Source organism: Marmota marmota, unplaced genomic scaffold, assembly GCF_001458135.2.
Source record: "Marmota marmota marmota unplaced genomic scaffold, marMar, whole genome shotgun sequence".
NCBI classification, from domain to species: Eukaryota; Metazoa; Chordata; class Mammalia; order Rodentia; family Sciuridae; genus Marmota; species Marmota marmota.
In genome coordinates, this window is record NW_026000037.1 from 46,211,038 (window position 1) to 46,231,270 (window position 20,233).

At 35.9% G+C, this 20,233-nt stretch overlaps 1 protein-coding gene and 1 non-coding gene across 11 annotated transcripts in view; both read left to right on the plus strand.

Moving 5' to 3' along the window:
* The window catches only part of Pkp4 (plakophilin 4), a 244,665-nt gene that overhangs the window by 38,076 nt on the left and 186,356 nt on the right, over positions 1-20,233 (plus strand). The window lies entirely within an intron of this gene.
* LOC125619483 lies at positions 3,468-3,574 on the plus strand. Its single transcript, XR_007351037.1, has one exon. It is a non-coding gene; the product is annotated as a U6 spliceosomal RNA (small nuclear RNA).

The following is a 20,233-nucleotide window of genomic DNA, read 5'->3' on the forward strand; positions in this document are numbered from 1 at the left end:
GGGGAAAAATATAAGCCTACATATGGTAAAGGTATCCATGTTTTCTGGTTGTTTTTTCATGAGGTACCTCCAAGTCCGAGTTACTGCAACCACAGAGTCAATGACATCATGGATGAGGCTGAGACAGCTCTCCCACATTGCTGGACCAGATCCATGGACTACTTTTGTAGAGTTGGCCACTTTGGACCTTGAATGTGGGAAATAATTCAGAAAGATGCAGATATCTACGAGAGGAAATGGGCTAGTGAGAAAGTACTCATGTTCTGAGCTTCTATGACAATTGTACTTATAAGAGCTATCGGTCCCTATTTCAGGGGGGTTATGATATACTCAAAATCTTCATTAGCTTCCCTGCTTATACTCTGCTGTTTGATGTCGCCTCTAACTTGGAGTCATTTTGTACAGCTGTTACTTTGAGACCTCAGAAATCCAGGGAAATTTAGCATGGCTGCTAAACCTGAGCACAGAAGGGCTTTAGATTCAACTTGGCAAGGATGGCAAGCATCTTAGAATCTCCCTAAAGAAAGGTTGAGCTCAGCAGCACCTTGTGAATACTGTACTCTTTGGGCAGGCTTCCCTGTTTTGCTGTACCAGATCTTATTGCCTCTGTGGCCTCTGGTGTACTGACTGACTTCTGAGATGCATTAACAAAAAAGGCTAATATTACCAATATTCACTTAATAAAAACAAAACAACAACAACAAACCCCAACATTTATTGTTGCCTTGTAGCTCTCTCTTTTTGGCCTCTGGATATCCACTGACGTCACTTAAAATGAACCATTCAATTTCTAATAGCTACATGCCAAGTTGTTTTTCGTACTTCTGTTTCTCAGCATTCCACAGATGCCACACTGCTCAAAGCTGTGCTTTAATGCATCTTAACAGATTTCTCCTTCCCTGCCCTGCACAGCCTCCCTGTTTGAGGTTCTCATGGAGCAGCTGCTTGTACTCTCCACTGACATGCATCCATGGCACTTGATTAGCCCACCAAGCTAAACTGCAGCAAGTGTCACTGCAGTGCCAGTGGGTTGGCTGTGCTCCAGAACTTTTCACTCCTGCCTCTACCTGATGCTAGGTATTTTGTAGAAGAGGAAGATTAAAGCACTTAAGTGAGGAACCAAATTTTATGTAGTTAAGTGTTTCTATCTTCAAAAAAAAAAAAAAAATCCAATAAGGATGTAAACTGCGGAACCAAGTTTCATAGGTCAGTGAAAGGTGCATAATTATTATTTCAGCTGCCCTAATATGTACCTGTTTTGATTCATTTTTTCACTGTTTCAGCCAATGTATAACATCACTATGTAGATGTTTGGCTGGGTAAAGTTTTCTTGTCTAAGACAGGTTGTGACTTCAATCTTCCCATTTAGTTTTTAGACCTTAGTATACTTACAGCTACAGAATCATTTATAAAATCAGAGGGCTTTCCACAATGTATACCTTAAGAGTCTGATTACGTTGGGCAGTGTCTGGACAATGTTTATAAAGCACATTTGATGATGTTTACATCCTTATTGGATTTTTTTTTTTTGAAGGTAGAAACACTTAACTACATAAAATAGAGTAAAAGGGGAAAGCTGTTTATTTGACTTTGCTTTACTGCTTACATGTTGAAGAGTAGACCATCCACTTGGATTTGAAAGATTAATATCATGAAAATCTCAAGCCCCTACTACCAGTCAGCAAACATGTTTTAGAAACTGTTACAACCTGGCTTAGCTGATGGGTGTAAACTTAACAGAACTCTTGAAGATGATGCCTAGAAATAAGGTAATGGACACAGTAGTGACCCCCAGATCCATTAGCACCCATGTTTCTTCTTTGCAGCATAGGGTCCATAAGTCTCTGGTTCTGATCTCTTCTGAGACTATTCCTAGTGGAGGAGGGTTCCCCAAAAAGCTTGTAAAGAAGCTTTAAGAGAAGTCTTTATTTCCAAGTTAGTGTCCTGGGCTAGAAACCTTAGTTTGAATTGTCTTTCAATCCCCTTAAGCACTAAAACTCAAATGACAAGATTGCCTCTTTCGGTTCTTATCTCTGCCTTTTTCCAGGGCACAAACCTGTGTTCAAGGGAATTGTCTTCTCCTCACCCTTCACCTTCCTCTCAGGTCCAGCTCCACGTAGATTACTAAAGTCACTTCAGAGTTGAACTCCCTCCTACCACCTGATGTCTTTTCAGTTCTGCAGCCCAACTGATATCTTGTAAAACATAAAAACTCATCGGTTAGGGAAATTACCAAATACCCTTGGCCCAGATAGACACACAAAGTGAGTCAGTCAACTAGTTGGGTTCACTCACATGCTAATAGGAGCTATGGTGTTGCAGAATGTTTGCTTACATTGGTACAACTTCTGTAATATGTTAGAGATGGCTTTTATAAGAATAGAAGGCATTCATAAAAGCATAGTAAGCTCTTTATGTTTTAAAATAAACTTTTGGCACAAATCCTTGAGACTTTCTGTTCTGTGGTCTTGTATTTATATATTTAAGAATACTGTGGGAATTCTTGGTAATACATGTTAAAGTCCTTAGGCCTGTCATGTAACTCAGCTTTTCTATCCACATCTGTTTTGTATAAATCCAGTTAGAATCTCCCCTTGTAGGAATTCTTAAGCCTAATTAAAAGTTGGAGCCATAACACATGTGAAGGAATTGAAAAAGCTCCTGGAAATGAGATTTGTCAGATGATGTAAGCAATTTTCAAGTCGTTGACTCTACTTGCTATGCTTCTAATATTTCATGGACATATGTCGTTAACTCATGTGGAAGATCTAGCAAAAGGAATTTCAGTAATGCTTTATCTTTATAAATTGTTTCATATTTAATTGGTGGCTGACTCTTAACACTTAAGTGTGTGATTCCCTTGTCTCATTTTGCTTCTCATTTCTTCCCTGAGGAGTCAGAAATATTTTGATGATTTTTAAACAAATATTAATGTCTAAGACATTAAACTTGTTAGGAAAATTAAAGCCCATAGGTAATTTTATAAGGCAAAGAATGTCTTTGTAAAATGAAATTATATTGTGATATAAATTTATATTTTATCAAATCCTTTTCCTTTTTAAAGAATATTTTTAGTTGTAGATGGAATCGTACTTTTATTTTGTTTATTTAGTTTTATGTGGTGTTGGGGATCAAACCCAGGGACTCACACATGCTATGCAAGCTCTCTACCACTGAGCTACAACACAGCCCTCAGATTGTTTTCTTACAGTGAGGATACACTTTTAGTTCTGAAATGTTACTTCCAAAAATTAAGATCTTCCGTTGTTCATTGAAATTTTGTTAAAACTTTGTATATTCTAAAACCGTCTTCTTTGTAATTGGTAATTTTAACACCCAGGCAGAGATTATTATGCCATTCATTTTCTTGAAACTATTTAATCAAACTCAGTAGATTAAATATTTTTGAGTTAATTATTGAGAGCCTAAAAGAGCAGTATTATTTGCGTTGTTAAGAAGAAATTATCATGCTCTCTTTGGCAGCATGTATGCTAAAATTGGAACCATACAGAGAAGATTAGCATGGTCCCTGCACAAGAATGAGACACAAATCTGTGAAGCATTCCATAGTTTTGTACATACAACAGAAAGTTTAAGCCCCACTCTCCATCATGTCCACTTAAGAACTGACTTCTGCAACAAGACTCCTAAAGCTCAAGGAGTAAAATCAAGAATCAATAAATAGGACAGTGTCCAACTAAAAGGCCTCTTTACACCAAAGGAAAAAATTAAGAATATGAAGAGAACCTACAGAATGGGAGTAAATCTTTGCCACCTGTAACTCAGAACATTAATCTCTAGGATATATAAAGAACTCAAAACTCTTTTAACAAAAACCCAAATAACCCAATTAATAAATGGGCAAAGGAACTGAATAGGACTTCACAGAAGAAAAAATATGAATGGTCAACAAATATATGGAAAAAATGTTTGACATCTCTAGCAATTAGAGAAGTGCAAATTAAAATTACTGAGATTTCATCTCACTCCAGTCAGAATAGCATTTTTCAAGAATATAAGCAATAATAAATGTTGGTGAGGATGTGGGGAAAGGGGGACACTCATACATTGTTGGTGAGACTGCAAATTGGTGCAACCACTATGGAAAGCAGCATGAAAATTTCTCAGAAAACAGAGTAGAATCGCCATTTGACCTGATTATACCATTCATTGGTACATATCCAAAGGAGTTAAAATCAGCATACTATAGTGATACAGCCACATCAATGTTTATAACAGCTCTACTCACAATACCTAAACTATGGAACCAACCAAAGTGCCCTTCAACAGATGAATGGGTAAAGAAAATGTGGTATTATATACACAATGGACTATTACTCAGCCATAAAAAAGAATGACTTTGTGACTTTTGCTGGTAAATGAATGAATCTAGAAACTATCATGCTAAGTGAAATAAGCCACTCCCCCCCCCCCCAAAAAAAAAAAAAAAAGGCCGAATGTTCTTTCTGATATGTGGATACTAACACAGAACAAGGGGGATGACAGGAAAAATACAACTTTGGAGTAGAGAAAGGGGAATGAAGGGAAGAGGGGAGATAGGAATAGGAAAGACAGTGGAATGAATCAGACATAACTTCACTGTGTTCATATAGGAATACACCACAGTGAAACTCCAGATGTATAATCACAAGAATAGGATTCTAATTAGAATATTATACTCCATGTATGTATATTATGTCAAAATATACTTTCATGTATATCTAAAAAGAACAATTTTTTTTTTAGAGAGAGAGAATTTTTTTTTAATATTTATTTTTTAGTTCTAGGTGGACACAACATCTTTGTTTGTATGTGGTGCTGAGGATCGAACCCGGGCCGCATGCATGCCAGGCGAGCGTGCTACTGCTTGAGCCACATCCCTAGCCCCAAAAGAACAAATTTTGAAAAGAAGAAATTATCTACCATTTTTATTATAGAATTTTCTACAAATATGAACATAAACTTACTTTCATCTTTACATATACAGTTATAAAAGCACTTGTTTAATTGTATTACTAAATGATTTTTATTTAGTATAGTGATTCTCAGCCTTTAGTGTGTATCAGAATCACCTGGATAGATTGTTAAAATTCAGATTATTGGGCCCTGTTCTTAGAGTTTCTGATTCAGTAGGTGTGGGCTGTTGCTGATATTGCCAGATCACACTTTGAGAATCATTGGTTTAGGATTTTTGGTAAATAGTGCTGTTTTTTTGTTGTTGTTGTTGTTGTTGTTGTTTTTAATTAGAGCATTATAACTATACATAGTAGTTGGGTTCATTTTGACAAAATTATATATACATAGAATTTGATTTCAATCCCTATCTCCCTTTCCTTTCCCTCTTCTTTCCTCCTATGCTCCTTCCTCTATTCCACTGATCTTCCTTTCACTCATTCATTTATTTATTTTTGTTTGGTACTTTCTACATATACATAAAGGTGAAATTCCCTGTGGTATATTGATATATGCTGTTAAATTTATTTCATATTTCCTCCTCTTTCCCCTCTCAATCTTCTTCCACTTTACAGATCCCAATATCTTTGTGATGTCCTCCCTGTTTCCTGCTTTCTTTTCTTTATTTTGTTGTAGCTCTCACATAAGAGAGAAAATTTCTGCCCTGATTTTCTAAGTGTGTCTTATTGCACTTATCATGATGTGTTCCATTTCCATACATGTACCAGCAAATGCCATAATTTTATTCTTCTTTATGGCTGAATAAAATTCTGTTGTGCATATGTATTACTTTGTTTGATTCATTCACCTATCGACAGACATCTGGGCTCATTCCATAAGCTGACTCTTGTGAATTGTGCTATTATAAACATTGAAATGGCTGTATTGCTATAGTATACTGACTTTAGTTCTTTTGGATATATATTGAGTAGTGGGGTAGCTGAATCATATTGTGGTTCTATTCCTAATTTTTTAGGACTTTCATACTGCTTTCCTGAGAGTTGTACTAATTTGCATTCCCTTCAACAATGCATGCATGCACCTTTTTTCCCACATCCTCACCAGCATTTATTAATATTTGTATTCTTGATAATTGCCATATTTTGAATGGAGTGAGTTAAAATCTCAGAATAGTTTTATTTGCATTTTCCTGATTGCTAGAGATATTGAACATTTTGTCATATATGTGTTAGCCATTTGTATTTCTTATTTTGAGAAGTATCTGTTTAGTTATTTTCCCCATTTGATTGGGTTATTTATTTATTTATTTGGTGTTAGGGTTTTTTTTTTTATTTCTTTATATATTCTGAGTATTAATACCCTATCAGAGGAGCAGCTGGCAAAGATATTTCAACCATTCTGTAGGCTCTCTCTTCATGCAATTAAACTTTTTCTTTGCTGTACAGAAGCTTTTTAATTTAATGGCATCCTATGTATTAATTTTTGGTATTATTTCTTGAGCTTTTAGGGGTCCTGTTAAGGAAATCAGTGTCCGTACCTTTGAGATGGAGTTTTGACTGTGTTTTCATCTAGCAGTTTCAAGATTTCTGGTCAAATACCTGGTCTTTGGTCCTGTTTGATTTGACTTTTGTGCAGGGTAAGAGATGGGTATCTAATTTCATTTTTCCATATATGGATATGCAATTTTCCCAGCTCCATTTGTTTAGAAGGCTTTCTTTTCTCCAACATATATTTTTGGCATCTTTGTCAAGTATCAAATGGGTATAAGTATGTAGTTTTGTCTCTGACTTCTATTCTGTTCCATTGGTCTTTATGTCTATTTTGATGCCAATACCATGCTGTATTTATTACTATAGCTCCATAATATAATTTAAGATCGGGTATTGTGATACCAGGAGCATTGCTCTTCTTGCTCAGGATTGCTTTAGCTACTTTGGGTCTCTTATTCTTCCAAATGAATTTAAGGACTTTTTTTTTCTTCTATTTCTGTGAAAAATGTCATTGATATTTCAATGGGGATTGCATTGAATAATGTATATTGCTTTTCATAGTATGGCCATTTTGACAGTATTGATTCTCCCTGTTCAAGAGCATGGAAGTCTTTCCATCCTCGAAGATCTTTAGGGTTTTCAGTTTTCTATAAATTTCATTGTAGAGATCGTTCTCCTCCTTGCTTAGATTTATTTCCATATTTTTTTCAGGTTATTGGGAAAGGATGGTTTCTTAGCAAAATATCTGTCAGAGTATTGGCAAGCTATTGATTTATGTATGTTGATTTTGTATTCTGTTAGTTTGCTGAATTCATTTATCAGATGCAGAAGTCATCTGGTAGAGAGATTTTTGGGTTTTTTTGAGTCTTATAGATATAAGATAATATCATCAGCAGAGATACTTTTACTTTTCCTATTTGTAGCCCTTTAATTTCCTTCTATTGCCTGATTGCTGTGGTTAGAGTTTCGAGAATCTCATTGAATTTAAGTATTGAGAGTGAACAACCTTGTCTTCTTCCTGATCTTAAATGTTTTCAGTTTTTCTTCATTTAGTATGATATATTGACTTTGGATTAGTGAAGGTAAGTTTCTTCTATTCCTAGTTTACCTAGTCTTTTTAAACATGAATGTCTGCTGTTATCAGAGGCCTTTTCTGCATCTACTGAGATGATCATATGGTTCTTGTCCCTAATTCTGTTTAATTGGTGAATTACAATTAATGATTTGCATATGTTTAGCCAACCTTGTGTCTCTGGGATGAAACTCACTTTATCTTGGTGTACTATCTTCTTCATGTGTTTTTGAATGTAGTTTGCTAATATTTTATTAAGATTTTTGCATCTACTACCTCTTTGTTGCATTGATTCTTTGTGTTTTTTTAAATTCTGAATTTCATTAATTTTGGCTCTGATCTTAATTAATTATTTCCTATCTTCTGCTGATTTTGGAATTAGTTTGTTCTTTTCTAAGATCTTGAGGTGGAGCATAAGCTTATTTATTTGGAATTTCTCTACATTTTTTTAAATGTAGACAGTTGGTGCTATAAATTTTCCTTGTACAACTTATTTCATGTTATTCCAGAGATTTTGATAGACTGTATCTCTGTTCTCATTTGTATCTAAAAATTTCTCAATTTCTTCTCTAACTTTTCTGTGATCCATTCTTCATTTAAAAGATTATTGTCCAATCTTATGTGTTTATGTGGTTTCTAATATTTTCTTGCTATTGATTTCTACCAGGATTATATTAAATTATATCCTTTTAAAAATTTATTTATTTATATAATTATTTTGTATTTACTAAGATTTAAAATTGTAACCTACAATATAGTTCATTTTGGAGAAGATTCCATAAGCAAAAGATTCCATTACCAAAAGAAGGTAAATTCACCTATTTTGGGTAAACTATTCTGTAGATGTTCATTAGGTCCATTTGATTTTATAGTATTATTTAATTTAGTAATATCTTTATAGATTTTATGTTTGAATTATCTGTATTGGTGATAAGAGTGTGGTGAAATCACCCAGTATTATTGCACTGGGGTCTATTTGGGATTTCCTGTCAAGAAGTGTGTTGTTATTTATTCAGTTAGGTGCATTTGGACCATATTTGTTCGCTATTGTTATATCTTCTCATTGGATTGTTCCCTTTACCTGAACGTAGTGGCCTTCTTTGTCTCTTCGGAATTCATGCTTGAAATTTACTTGTCAGATAGGAGAATAGTTACTCCTATTTGTTTTTAGACTCAATTTGCATGGAATTTTTTTTTTTCCATTCTTACCTTCAGCCTTTGAGTGCTTTTGCCTATGAGATGCATCTTTTACAAATAGCATATAGTTGGATCTTCTCTTTTTTTCCATTCTGATAATCTGTGTCTTTTAACTGGGATATTGAGACCATTTACATTAAATATTATTATGTATGTGTGTTTGTGGTTTCCTGTCATTTTGATCTATTTGCTGTAATTAATTCTGTCATGATTTTCATTTAGTTGATTACTCTTTTAATGATCTGCATCTACTTGGGGACTTTGGGTGTTGTTTTTAAGTTCCTCTGTGTGCAATATATCTTAGAGTATTCTTTGTAGTGCTGGCCTTAGTGGTCATGAATTTTTTTTTACTTTATCCTTGTCATGGAAAGTTTTTATTTCCTCAATGATTTTGAAAGAGTTTGACTGGCATTTGCTTTCTTTTAATGTCTGGATAGCTCATTCTAGATTCTCCTTGATTTTACAATCTGAGTTGAGAAGTCAGAGGTGAGCCTTATTGGTTTGGTTTTAAATGCGACCTGACTTTTTTTTCTTACAGGTTTTAATATTCTTTCCTTATTTTCTATGTTAATCATTTTGATTTTGACATGTCCTGGAGAATTTCTTTTCTGATCTGTCTATTTGGGGTTCTGCATGCTTCTATATGTTGATGTCTATTTTATTTCTGATATGGGGAAAGTTTCCTGTTACCATTTCATTGAAAATGTTCTTTATACCTTTACCCTGTGTCTCCATGTTCTCATGTATCCCAGAGTTCTTGTATATTCTGGTCATGGTCGTTTAATTTTTTTTTTACTGCATACTGAGTGTTTAAATTCCTATACACTGTCTTCACTGTATGACGTTCTGTTTTCTTAGAATTCTAATCTATTGGTGATGCTTTAAAGTGAATTTTTAATTTTGTTCATGTGTCTTTCATTTCCAGGAGTTTTGATTGGTATTTTTTCAATATCTCTGTTTCTTTATTGAAATGGTCTTTTGTCTTCGTTATCTGCTTTCTTTATTCATTCCTTGGGTCTTTGTTTAATTCCCTGAACATTTTTATAATCAGTTTTTTAAATAATCTTTCTCTGGAATTTCATCTTCTTCCATATTCTTTGTTGGGTGATTCTGAATTTGGTGGGGGAGGGAATTCTTTGCCTGTTTTCCCATGTTTTCAGAGATCTTGGACTTTTGCATCAATTGAGATGGGCTCCCCTTCTTTTTATATATATGTGTCTTTTTGTGTGTTGTTTCCTTTTGTGTTCTCTGACTACCCTCTGTTTTTGATATATAAGTAAATGCCCATGGGTGTGGCTTGAGGAATCTCTTTGGTTGTTCCTCCTTGTGGCCTATTTGTTGGTATGGAGTTTTTTCTCCCCATTTCTGTGTAATATTAATTAATGTTGAGCCTCAGGTGAGGAGAGATTCGATGTAACTTAGTTGAGTTGTGGGTATTGCTCTGCAGCAGGATCTCTGTGAACTTGAAGAGTCACAATCACTTTCCAGCCCCTCTTATAGGAAGGGGACAGCCAGGAATCACAGTAATGTTAGCAACAGATAGTCAGCCTTAAGATAAATTTCCAATGTCTACTTTGACATCTGTAACACTATTTGCCACCCACATAATATTGGTGAGATCAGTATTTAAGAACAGTATCAACAATTAAAACTGTGAACTGGATCAGGCATTAGATGGTAGGTATCTGTTATGTCTTCTACTGTATTAATAATCACAATAACATGAACAGGCTAGGAATTTCATAAAGTGCATAAAGGAAGGGAAGAGAAAGTTTGAATTAGTTAAAAAGTTATCATGAGAGAGACAGAAGATAGGTAGCAGATGTCAACTGTAAGGAGAGAATAAATAATTAACTAAAAGTAATTAACAAAACAAAAGAAAGGAAGAGGAAAAGGAAAATTTGACTGTCTATGGGGGAAGATATTGATTAAGGGGCAATAATAGGGACAGAAAGCAAGGTGCAAACAAGCAAATGTAAGATCAAAACAACTCAAACCCACATATAATTATACCTCCTATGTCAAACCAAGACCAAATAATAAACAGGTGCAGAGCAAAGCAGTTAAAGTGAAACTAAAATTATATGAAAATATATGTGCGTATTTTTGAACCTGTTGGCACAGAACTTACACACCTACACACACATAAAATACAAAAAATGTCTTGCAGAATGGAAAATATTAAAAATAAGAAAATATAATTGAATAATGTTTGAAAAAAACTTTGAAGTTTTTTTAAGTCTAAATAGTTATACATGACAGTAGAATCCATTTTGATACATCATAAATAAATGGAGTATAACTTCTCATTCTTCTGCTTGTACATGATGTGGAATTACACTGGTCATGTAGTAATAAAAAAATATATTTTTTAAATGGGTGTACTATGGAGATAAAAAAAATAATAGCAAAAGATAAGAACAAAAGAAAAAAGAGAAAAAAATCATAATGAGAAATAAAAAGGCTTGTTTCCCTCTTGGTAGGGATGGATTTTCATTCTTAATTTCTTACGTTGCCACCCTTGGCAAGGACTGAGTGTTGTTAAGTGCAATGTCTTTGTGTTCCTCACTAACTTCCAGCCATTGTGGCTAGGGGCCACAGCTGGTTATAGTAGATCTGGGCTTTTAATCTCCCGATATATGGTGGGAAAAACTGGGGTGTGCTGAGAAATTGTGTATTCCTATAGGGGGGCTGGCACAGAGTTCAAAATTAGAAGTTCCAGTAGTTGGGATTTAGTACTGACTGAACTTTGGAACTCTGTTGGTGAGTATTTGAGATTTGATCCATGCCTGCTTTTGCTGGGGAAATGCTGGTCTCTACAGGATGTCTGGATCTCCAGGGCCTCTGGTAAAATCCATTTTTAGGGCATAGGGACTCCACAGGTCTCACCTTCACTGCTATGAATATGAAATACTGGGTATCTACACTAGAATACAGACGCTCCTCTGTGGCCTCTATAGGTGTTTTCCCAAGAGTGCTTATGAGGCACCAGCAACAAAGGGAACTTTCTTCCCTTAGTATCCAGAACTTGTGTGATCCAGGTACAGTTTTCTTTGTGCCTATTTTAGTCACTCTGGTTCAGGCACACACTGGGGATCATAAGAGGCAACTACTGGCAACTTTCTTTATGAGGTCCCAGTCTCCTGTGTCTGCTCACTGCTGCACAATGCTTATAGATGATTCCTGCACTGGTGGCCAGTTTCAGTGCCCACAAAGGCTTTCCATGCCAGTGATCCTGTTTCCTGCTGAGCCATTCATCCCTGGGTCCAGCACTTTTTTGGGAGGAGGGGTTGGTTTTCACTGAACCACTTCCCCCAGGGACTCTGTCCATTGTTTAGCTTTCCTCTCTAATCCACAGGTTTCCCCAAGCCAATTTTTATTTTTAATCCACCAGCCAGGCTGTCTTCTTTCTTTGCTTGCACTCCCCATTCCCCTCAGCCATTACAGCCAAGCTGGCACATCTCTGAAGTATTAATTATATTTTGTTCAAAGTTTCTGAATTTCTGTGTTTACGGGGTTTCTTTTACAGTCCAGTATTAAGTTTCAATGAGTTCCCTTAGTTACCCACCTTGTTGAGGACAGTTTCCCTAGTTTATAAGTCTGGTGCTAAGGAATAACTGGGAAATACATCCTTTCTCTAATCTGCCATCTTCTCCAGGAACATAAATAGTAATTTATTGTGCTTTTCAAATGTAATGAGTTTAAGATATAAGAGAACATAGGAAAAATTTACCATAGATTTTATAGTTAACAAATCATATTTAAGTTCATTTTAACCCATATTAGCTTTCTTGCTGTTTGGGGGATATGGCATTTTACTTACTTGATTTGAATTTATATACTTCTAACAGTATGACTGGTATAACTTGGCAGATGACCCAATGTACATTTGCGAATTTCTTTAATAATTTGAGAGGTAGCAAATTTAGCTTTCCCAATGATTTTTATACTATCAACTTTGTAGTAAAATTAGGAAAACAATATAAACAGGTTCCTGTAAAGTACCTGATACTGAGGGATGCTCAGAAAATGTTGGAATGCATAAGCATTACTTTCTCCTAATGTAATTCATTTACTCTTTAAAATCTTGACTGATCCTACATTAAATATCTGAGAGTTGTCTGATTTATTGATCTTTACCATTTCTGCGTTTCTCATGCTTATAATCATGAAAGATCATGATCTCCCTGATAGTTTAGCCCTTCTACCAGCAAGAATAGGAGTCAAATTAAACATAAAATTAAGCCTTCACTCTTGTTATTAGTAGCACATAATTAGTTACTAGAATAGTAACTTAAAGTCTCTTCGGGAATGAACTGGGTTCACTTATTCAAGTTGGCCTTGTGATCTTCTAAATGTTTTTATAATTTTAATTAAGAAAGCTTTGCCACCTTATCTGAATTATAAGCATATAGTAAATTAGATACTACTTTTATACACTTGTTATAAATTCAAAGGAATTTCCAATTCTTTGTTATATTCTAACAAAATTTATTATGAAAGTTTCAAATATATTAAATATTTTCATAATATTTTTTCAGCAATTTCAGTGATCTCTCATTTTTGTTTTTAATGGCTGTCCTCTTTATTGAAACAGGTAAGGGTTATAATAGATTGCCAAGTTACCATTTGTATAGTACGTCTTAACAAAAATTCTTCTTCCATGGTAGAAAGTGTACTGAAGAGTTTAATAGTCTTTGCAGGTAGAATTTAAGAGAAAGCTCCATTCCTGTCATGTTCCTGACTAGCATGATTTAAGTTATAAAATAGTTTTATACTATTCCTGCTTACTTGACAAAGAATGAATTTGATAACTATTTTGAATGGTTTCAGACCCAGGTACTCTGTAAGCCAGACAGGTTTAGGAAGACCATGAATTCAGCTCTGAGTATGCTGAGTTTGAGCATCTGAGAGGGCTCTCTATTGATATCTAAGAGACATGAAAATCAAAACTGAGCTCAGGGTTCAAGAATCAGATTTTTAGCAGGTAACCTAGAAGTGATCATCAAAGCCTTAAGATTCTACCTACTCCTTAAACATAAGCCAACCAGGAAAACCAAACACAACCCCTTAGGAACTCCTGGAGTTCAGTGGGGATAAGAATCAATGCTGAGCCAACATCATGTGGCCAGGGCTTTCCAGAGGACCAGGTTTTTCCTCCTGTAGTATGCTGCCTGGAACTACTATAGCTTTTGATAAACCAGTGAACAAAGTCTCTTCTGTACTCATGTAGCTTATATTCAAGGTGAGGGGTGATGAGACAAATATATCAGGTGGCAATAAGTGCTTTAAGTTGAGTTAGGAAAAAGGAGTGAATATTTGTTATACTGGCCAGGAGGGAGTTGGTGAGGGAGGGGTTCAAGGAAGGTTTCTCAGGTAAGTTAACTCAGCAGCCTGAGGTAAGAAACAAAGAGCTGGGACAAGGTACATGCCACAACCTGGAATAGCAACTGCAAATGCAATTGGAAGGAGGAGCAGAGTGTTGCTGTTTCTGGAAGGTGCAAGAGGTAGGGCCTGAAGGCCCACCTCTCTGCCAGCAGATACTCTTCAGAGGGAAACTTCTGAATACTCTGGTACACATTTTCATGTTCTAATAGCACTCATTTTGAAACATTAAGTAAAACATTTGGAAAATAATAAGTGTGCTAGTCAGCCGTCCGTAACTGTGACCAGATACCTGAGAGAGCCAACTTAAAGCAGGAAAAGTTTATTTTGGCTCCTGGTTTTAGAGATTTCAGTCCATAGTCAGCTGGCTCCATTGCTTTTAGACCTGAGTGAGGCAGAAACATCCTGGTGGAAGGGTGTGGCAGAGGAAAGCCTTCACCTATGGAAGCCAGGAAGCAGAGAGGGGGCAGAATGAGGCATAGTCTTCAAGGACATGCCCCCAAGGACACACTCCCTCCAGCTAGATTCTACCATCTACCTTTCTATCACTTCCCTATAGTCCATTCATCTGTGAATCCTTCTATGGAATAATATATTAATGAGGTCAAAGTCCTTATGATCTATCACTTCCCCAAACCCCACCTCTAATCATTACTGTATTAGAAGCAAGTATTCAACACATGAGCCTTTGGGGAATATTCCAGATCCAAACCATAATAATAAGCCTGAAATTTTTCCTTCAAGCTATACTATAAAATGTGAATTCTGAAAATATTGATTGTGAAATGTGAAGAAAGTACTTTTGAATCACATGGGAACTGATTCATACTTCTTTTAGAATTGTACTGTTTTGGTCAGCCATTTAATTGAAAGAGTCCTGCCTTAAGAAGCGTGCTCCCAAGAGAAAGACAGTGGGCAGGTAGTATCTCAGCTCAGAGCTTCCGGTCACCTTGCTGTACAGTGTGACCCTTGACATTTTGGGCCTCCTCCAAGCTTTGGGAAGCCTCAGCACTGGTTGTGGTTAAGACAAAGGTAGCCCAGGAGGAGCAACTCCTGTGTTTGTATGTTGTTATGTGTTGGTGTTCCTTTCAATATTATTTAGAAAAAAAAAGGGTTCAGAAAATGAGGAATTTGGAACACCACTCAACTAGATAATCTTCAAGGTTCTTCCCATTTCTAGAGTTCTTTGAAGCTATTGTTTTTATTAGATCTTAAGTATATGTTGCTAACATATAATTTAACCACAAAAATATTTAGATAGGTGTCAGTAACCTCAGGGCTTTTGAAAAGTGCTTTTGGATTACTAATGTATTCAGTACCAAGCCTCCTCCTTTTTTTTTTTTTTTTTTTTTTTGTGCAAGGGATTGAACCCAGGGTTGCTTAAACACTGAGCCACATCTCCAGACCTTTTTTTTATATTTTATTTAGAGACAGGGTCTCACTGAGTTTATTAGGGCCTCACTAAGTGGCTGGCTTTGAACTTGTGATCCTCCTGCCTTAGCCTCACAAACTGCTGGGATTACAGATGTGCATCACTGCATCCTGTGGTTTTCTTGGCAATAGGCTTTCTACTATATTTAAATACTGTTAGCTCTTTGTTGTTTTTGAAATATGCTGGAGAAATAACACAATTACCTCTTAAAAATTTACTTAAGTATCTTTAAAATAAATAAAAAATGACAAGTATCTTTATTTTCAACCTTTTAGTAAAACTTTGTTAATTGAAATATTGTAACATCCTGAAGAGAATCAGAAAGGAACATTAGAATGAAACTTTTTCCTCTTTCCTCTGACTAATGTGTTTATGTGAAATTTTGCCAAGAAGATCCTGTAGATGTAATTTCACCTTGTGTACTTTTAGGATGATGGGCCAGCCAACTGCTGGTTAAAATGTTTTATTTTTCACTAGGGAAGATATATCAAAAGTGGTTAAGAAAAGAACTGCTAAGAGTTTTCTAAAAGTACTGTTTATTTAGTGGCCATTCTTGATGATTGCACCCACTTTACAGGGCATGTTCTTTTTAGATTGCTGCCACCACTTCTGAATAACAGTATGGGATTATGGACAAAAGGGGTGGGAAACAATCAGTTGAATTCCCAGGTGATCATAAAGTCTGCTCCATCTGGCCATTGACTGACTCCTGTTCTTTCTTTGGCTTTGAAGGTCAACTTCACATACTTATCACCTGGGCATGTCTACATTTTGTATATTTATCTTGCTCCATATATTTTGCAGTGGTTTAGATCTATGGATCCATAAATGATTAGTACCACTTACCAAATCAAGAAACATGGATTAAATGCAGAGAGAGACCTGATTGTTTCTCAGCATTTCTTGTATGATTGACCACTGTAAAGTATGAAGATAAGTTTATGCTGTTAATGGGATGGCTTTGTTGTGATGTAATTTCAGTGGCTGCCTGTGGCAGTTATATGTCAAAGGTAAGTTGAAAGCCACATGGTTTATCACAGTGGTGAAGATCAACTGAGTGCCATGAAACCGGGACTCAGTCATGGATGGCAACATGAAACTATTCCAACTAATTCTTTCTGATGTGTTTTACCTGATACTTTCCAGCTCAATCCCTTGCTTAACTTTCCCTACTTGAAAAATTTTACTCCTTGGAAGAATGAATTGAAGGCCTTGATAGAGACATAGACTTTGGCTTTTTAGTTTAGTATTTTTCAGTTTTGTGACCATCAGTTTTCTGACATTAACATTGATGCCCTGTTCAAACTTCTTTTGTTTCTCTCATAGATCTCAAAAGAGCAGAGGAAGTGCATTGTTTTAAGCAGTCTGATAAGATAATGGTATTTGGGACCTTGGGATGCATAGAACTCCTTGAATGTGGGATACTGTGTGGGAAAAGCTCTAAATCTTCACTGCTGATTGCATTTAGACTGATATGAGCCTGTTGCTCTTCATAGTAAGCTTCTGTCCATGACTGAATATTTCTACATGTATCCTTTATAGTGGACTTTATCTCTGATTATTGTGGCTCTGCCATAGGGTGGTTGTTGCCTTTCTTCTTTAATAGGTACTGTGTTGGCTTTTTGGCTGCTGTGACCATTTGGGGGCTCACAGTTTCAGAGATCTTAGTCTAAAGATGACTGATTCTGCTGCTCTGGCTGCGAGGTGAGGCAGACACCATGGCAGAAGGGTGTGGCGAAGGAAAGCACATGAGGACATGGAACCGAGCAGGACAGAGAGAGCTCTGCAACAAGGACAAAATATAAACTCCAAGGGCAGGTCCTCATTCACCTAGCTCCTCCAGCCACACCTCACCTGCTTACAGTTACCATCCAGTTAATTCCTATCAGGGGATTAATGCACCCATTAGGTTATGACTTTGATAACCCAATAATTTCACCTTTAAACTTTCTTGCATCATCTCACACATGAGCTTTTGGGGGCATACCTCATATAAAGACCATAACAGAGATGTTCAGTTTACCCCTAAAGAGCATTTCATCTCTTAGCCATTCTATATAAGAAATGGAAAGTAGAAATGAAGATGCCCCCAACAAAAAGTCAGAAAACACTACATATCCTAGACCATAGCTAATTCTCATGGAAAATTCTAGCATAGTTTTGTTAAAATAGATTTTTAATTGGTGTATAGGTAGAAAATTGATGTTGAGAGATCCAGCTGCACTTCAAGTAGCAGTGTGACTCAGAAAGAGGAGAGAATCGTTGGGCTGTATAAGAAACAGATTGTCTTTTCAGGTTCTTTTTGTACTCTATCAAAGTGCCAGCTTGCTCTCCCTTCACCAAACATGAAAATAAATGTCTTCTTTATCATGGTACCTCTGATATCAAGATTATATATATTGCTATATTTATTATGAGTTGTAAACATACATGCTTCTGTTTGGACAGATGGTACTTTTGATACAATCTTTACAATCCCAGTAAGCTGATTGGACATTAATTTTATACTCATCCCATTACCTTAATTGTGGGGAGGTGCTAGTGTGATTGTGGAAAGACATCTGACATGTGTTCTCCGACTTTGCACTGCCAGGGTTCTAAATATTTATTAATTGTTATTTATTTATACTTGGTAACACTGTACTTTATTGGTGCATATTCTGCTTTTCACAGGGTATTAGGTAAATTTTCTATAATACCTAAATGGAATCTGTCAGTGAATTTCAAATTATAGTTTATGCTGTTCAGATTAATTAGTAAGCCCTTCTCCTAAGAAATAAAATGGCACAAAAAAATGTGTTAGGGACCTTCACAATATGTTAAACTCAAAATATTTACTTTTTGAAATATAATTATGTCACATTGATTTCTATTCTAATTATGAATTTATAATCAAATCAGTTTGATAGTTTTCTTTGCACTAGGAATAGATGAGCTATTAAGCAAAAATTTCAAAATAACAAAATTATAAGAGATGTAAACATAGTTAAATCATGGAGGTATTTTAGGTATTTTCCCACACTCTTAGAATCACTAAATGCTGTATTTAATGTATTGATTAAATCAGGGCACAGTTATCTGTATTTTTAGTGGCAGCAATAAAAAATACGTGTATAAAATAATAAGTAATGTAGTCTTCGTTTTCTTGCTGATTTACCCCAGTCAGGTCGTGTTTCATATATTGAGACATACTCAAGACTTTTCTAACAACAGTTTTCCAGATGGTTGCTAGAAATATACCTATGATTCACAGGATAATATTGAAAACACTCTTTAGTTACATGTTGAGCAGGTGAGAATTTAGAAATACTGGTATAATGAAGTTGTGACATAAATAGCTTTATCTTCTGGTAAAGGAATGTCGCTTCCTTGACTTGTGGTTATTTTCAAAAATTCTTCCTTTAAGGGACTCAAAACCCTTTCCCCAAAAGAAACAAGTTACCCAACTAGGAAGATTAAAGATGAAATATGATTCTTTCTGACATTTTTAGTGCCAACTAATGAACAAAAGACTTCTTTAAGGGAGCAGGTTGTTCAGTGGTTCTTTGTGTCTGAATATGAGCTATGTAATACATTAAACATTTTCCCGAAAGTGCAGTAGTGTAGTGCCAGTTTCTATTTTCAGTTCTTTAAGTAGTAAAATCAGTACTGTCAGCAAGCATTTTATTAAAAGCCTCAGCACATGTGTTACACTATAGAAAATACAGACATAGAAGACAGTGATCCTAGTCTCAATGAACTTTAATATAAGTAGATGATGGTTATGTGGTGGTGGTTGTTTTGTTTGTTTTGCAGTACTGGGGATTGAACCCAGAATCACTCCACTACTGAGCTATATCCCTAGCCCTTTTAATTTTGACACAGGGTTTTGCTAAGTTGTTCAGAAAGGACTTGAACTCTGCTTCCCCCTGCCTTCGCATCTCTAGTTGCCAAGATTACAGGCACACCACCCAACTAATAGTGCCTTCTTAAGAACAAGGCACCAAGCCAGGTGTAGTGGTTCATAGTAATCTCAGCAGCTCAGGAGGTGGAGGCAGAGGCAGAAGGATCGCAAGTTTAAAGCCAGACTCAGCAACAAGGTGAGGTCCTAAGCAACTTAGTAAGACCCTGTCCTAAAATAAAAAGTGAAAAAAAAATGATAACATAAATAAAATAAAAATTAAAAACAGGCTGGGGGATGTGTCTCAGTGATTAAAGGCTGCTGGGTTCAATCCCTGGTACCAAATAAATAAATAAATAAGAACAAGGCACATACATTCTGTGTATGTATAAGGAAGAAGTGGCTTGGTGATTCAGGTGTCAGGTAATGAGGAATCACATTGGCTTGTGGACCTTGAAATGAAAACAAGAGCAGGGCTGGAGGTTGGAAAACAATAGGGTGGAGGGATTGAGTCCAATCCCCAGCCTAAGCATCTCAGGAGACATGAGAGCAGACCTACATAGAGGGAACCGCTGTAGACAAGACTGTTCACCACTTGAGGACAAGCAGATGCAGAAGGCCTCTTTTCAAATTTCCACCTAACTTTTGCCTTCTGATTTCTTTAGTGATCTCTCTTCTACTATTCCTGCTCTACTGTTCTCTAGCCATTCTTCTTCCTCTTCCCCTTAGTGTAGAGGATCAAACTTAGGGCCTTGCACATGCTAAGCAAATGCACTACAATGGAGTTATACCTCCATTCTCTTACACCATTCTTGATTCTTGATTTATCCACCTCTTTTTTTTTTTTTTTTTTTTTTTTTTTT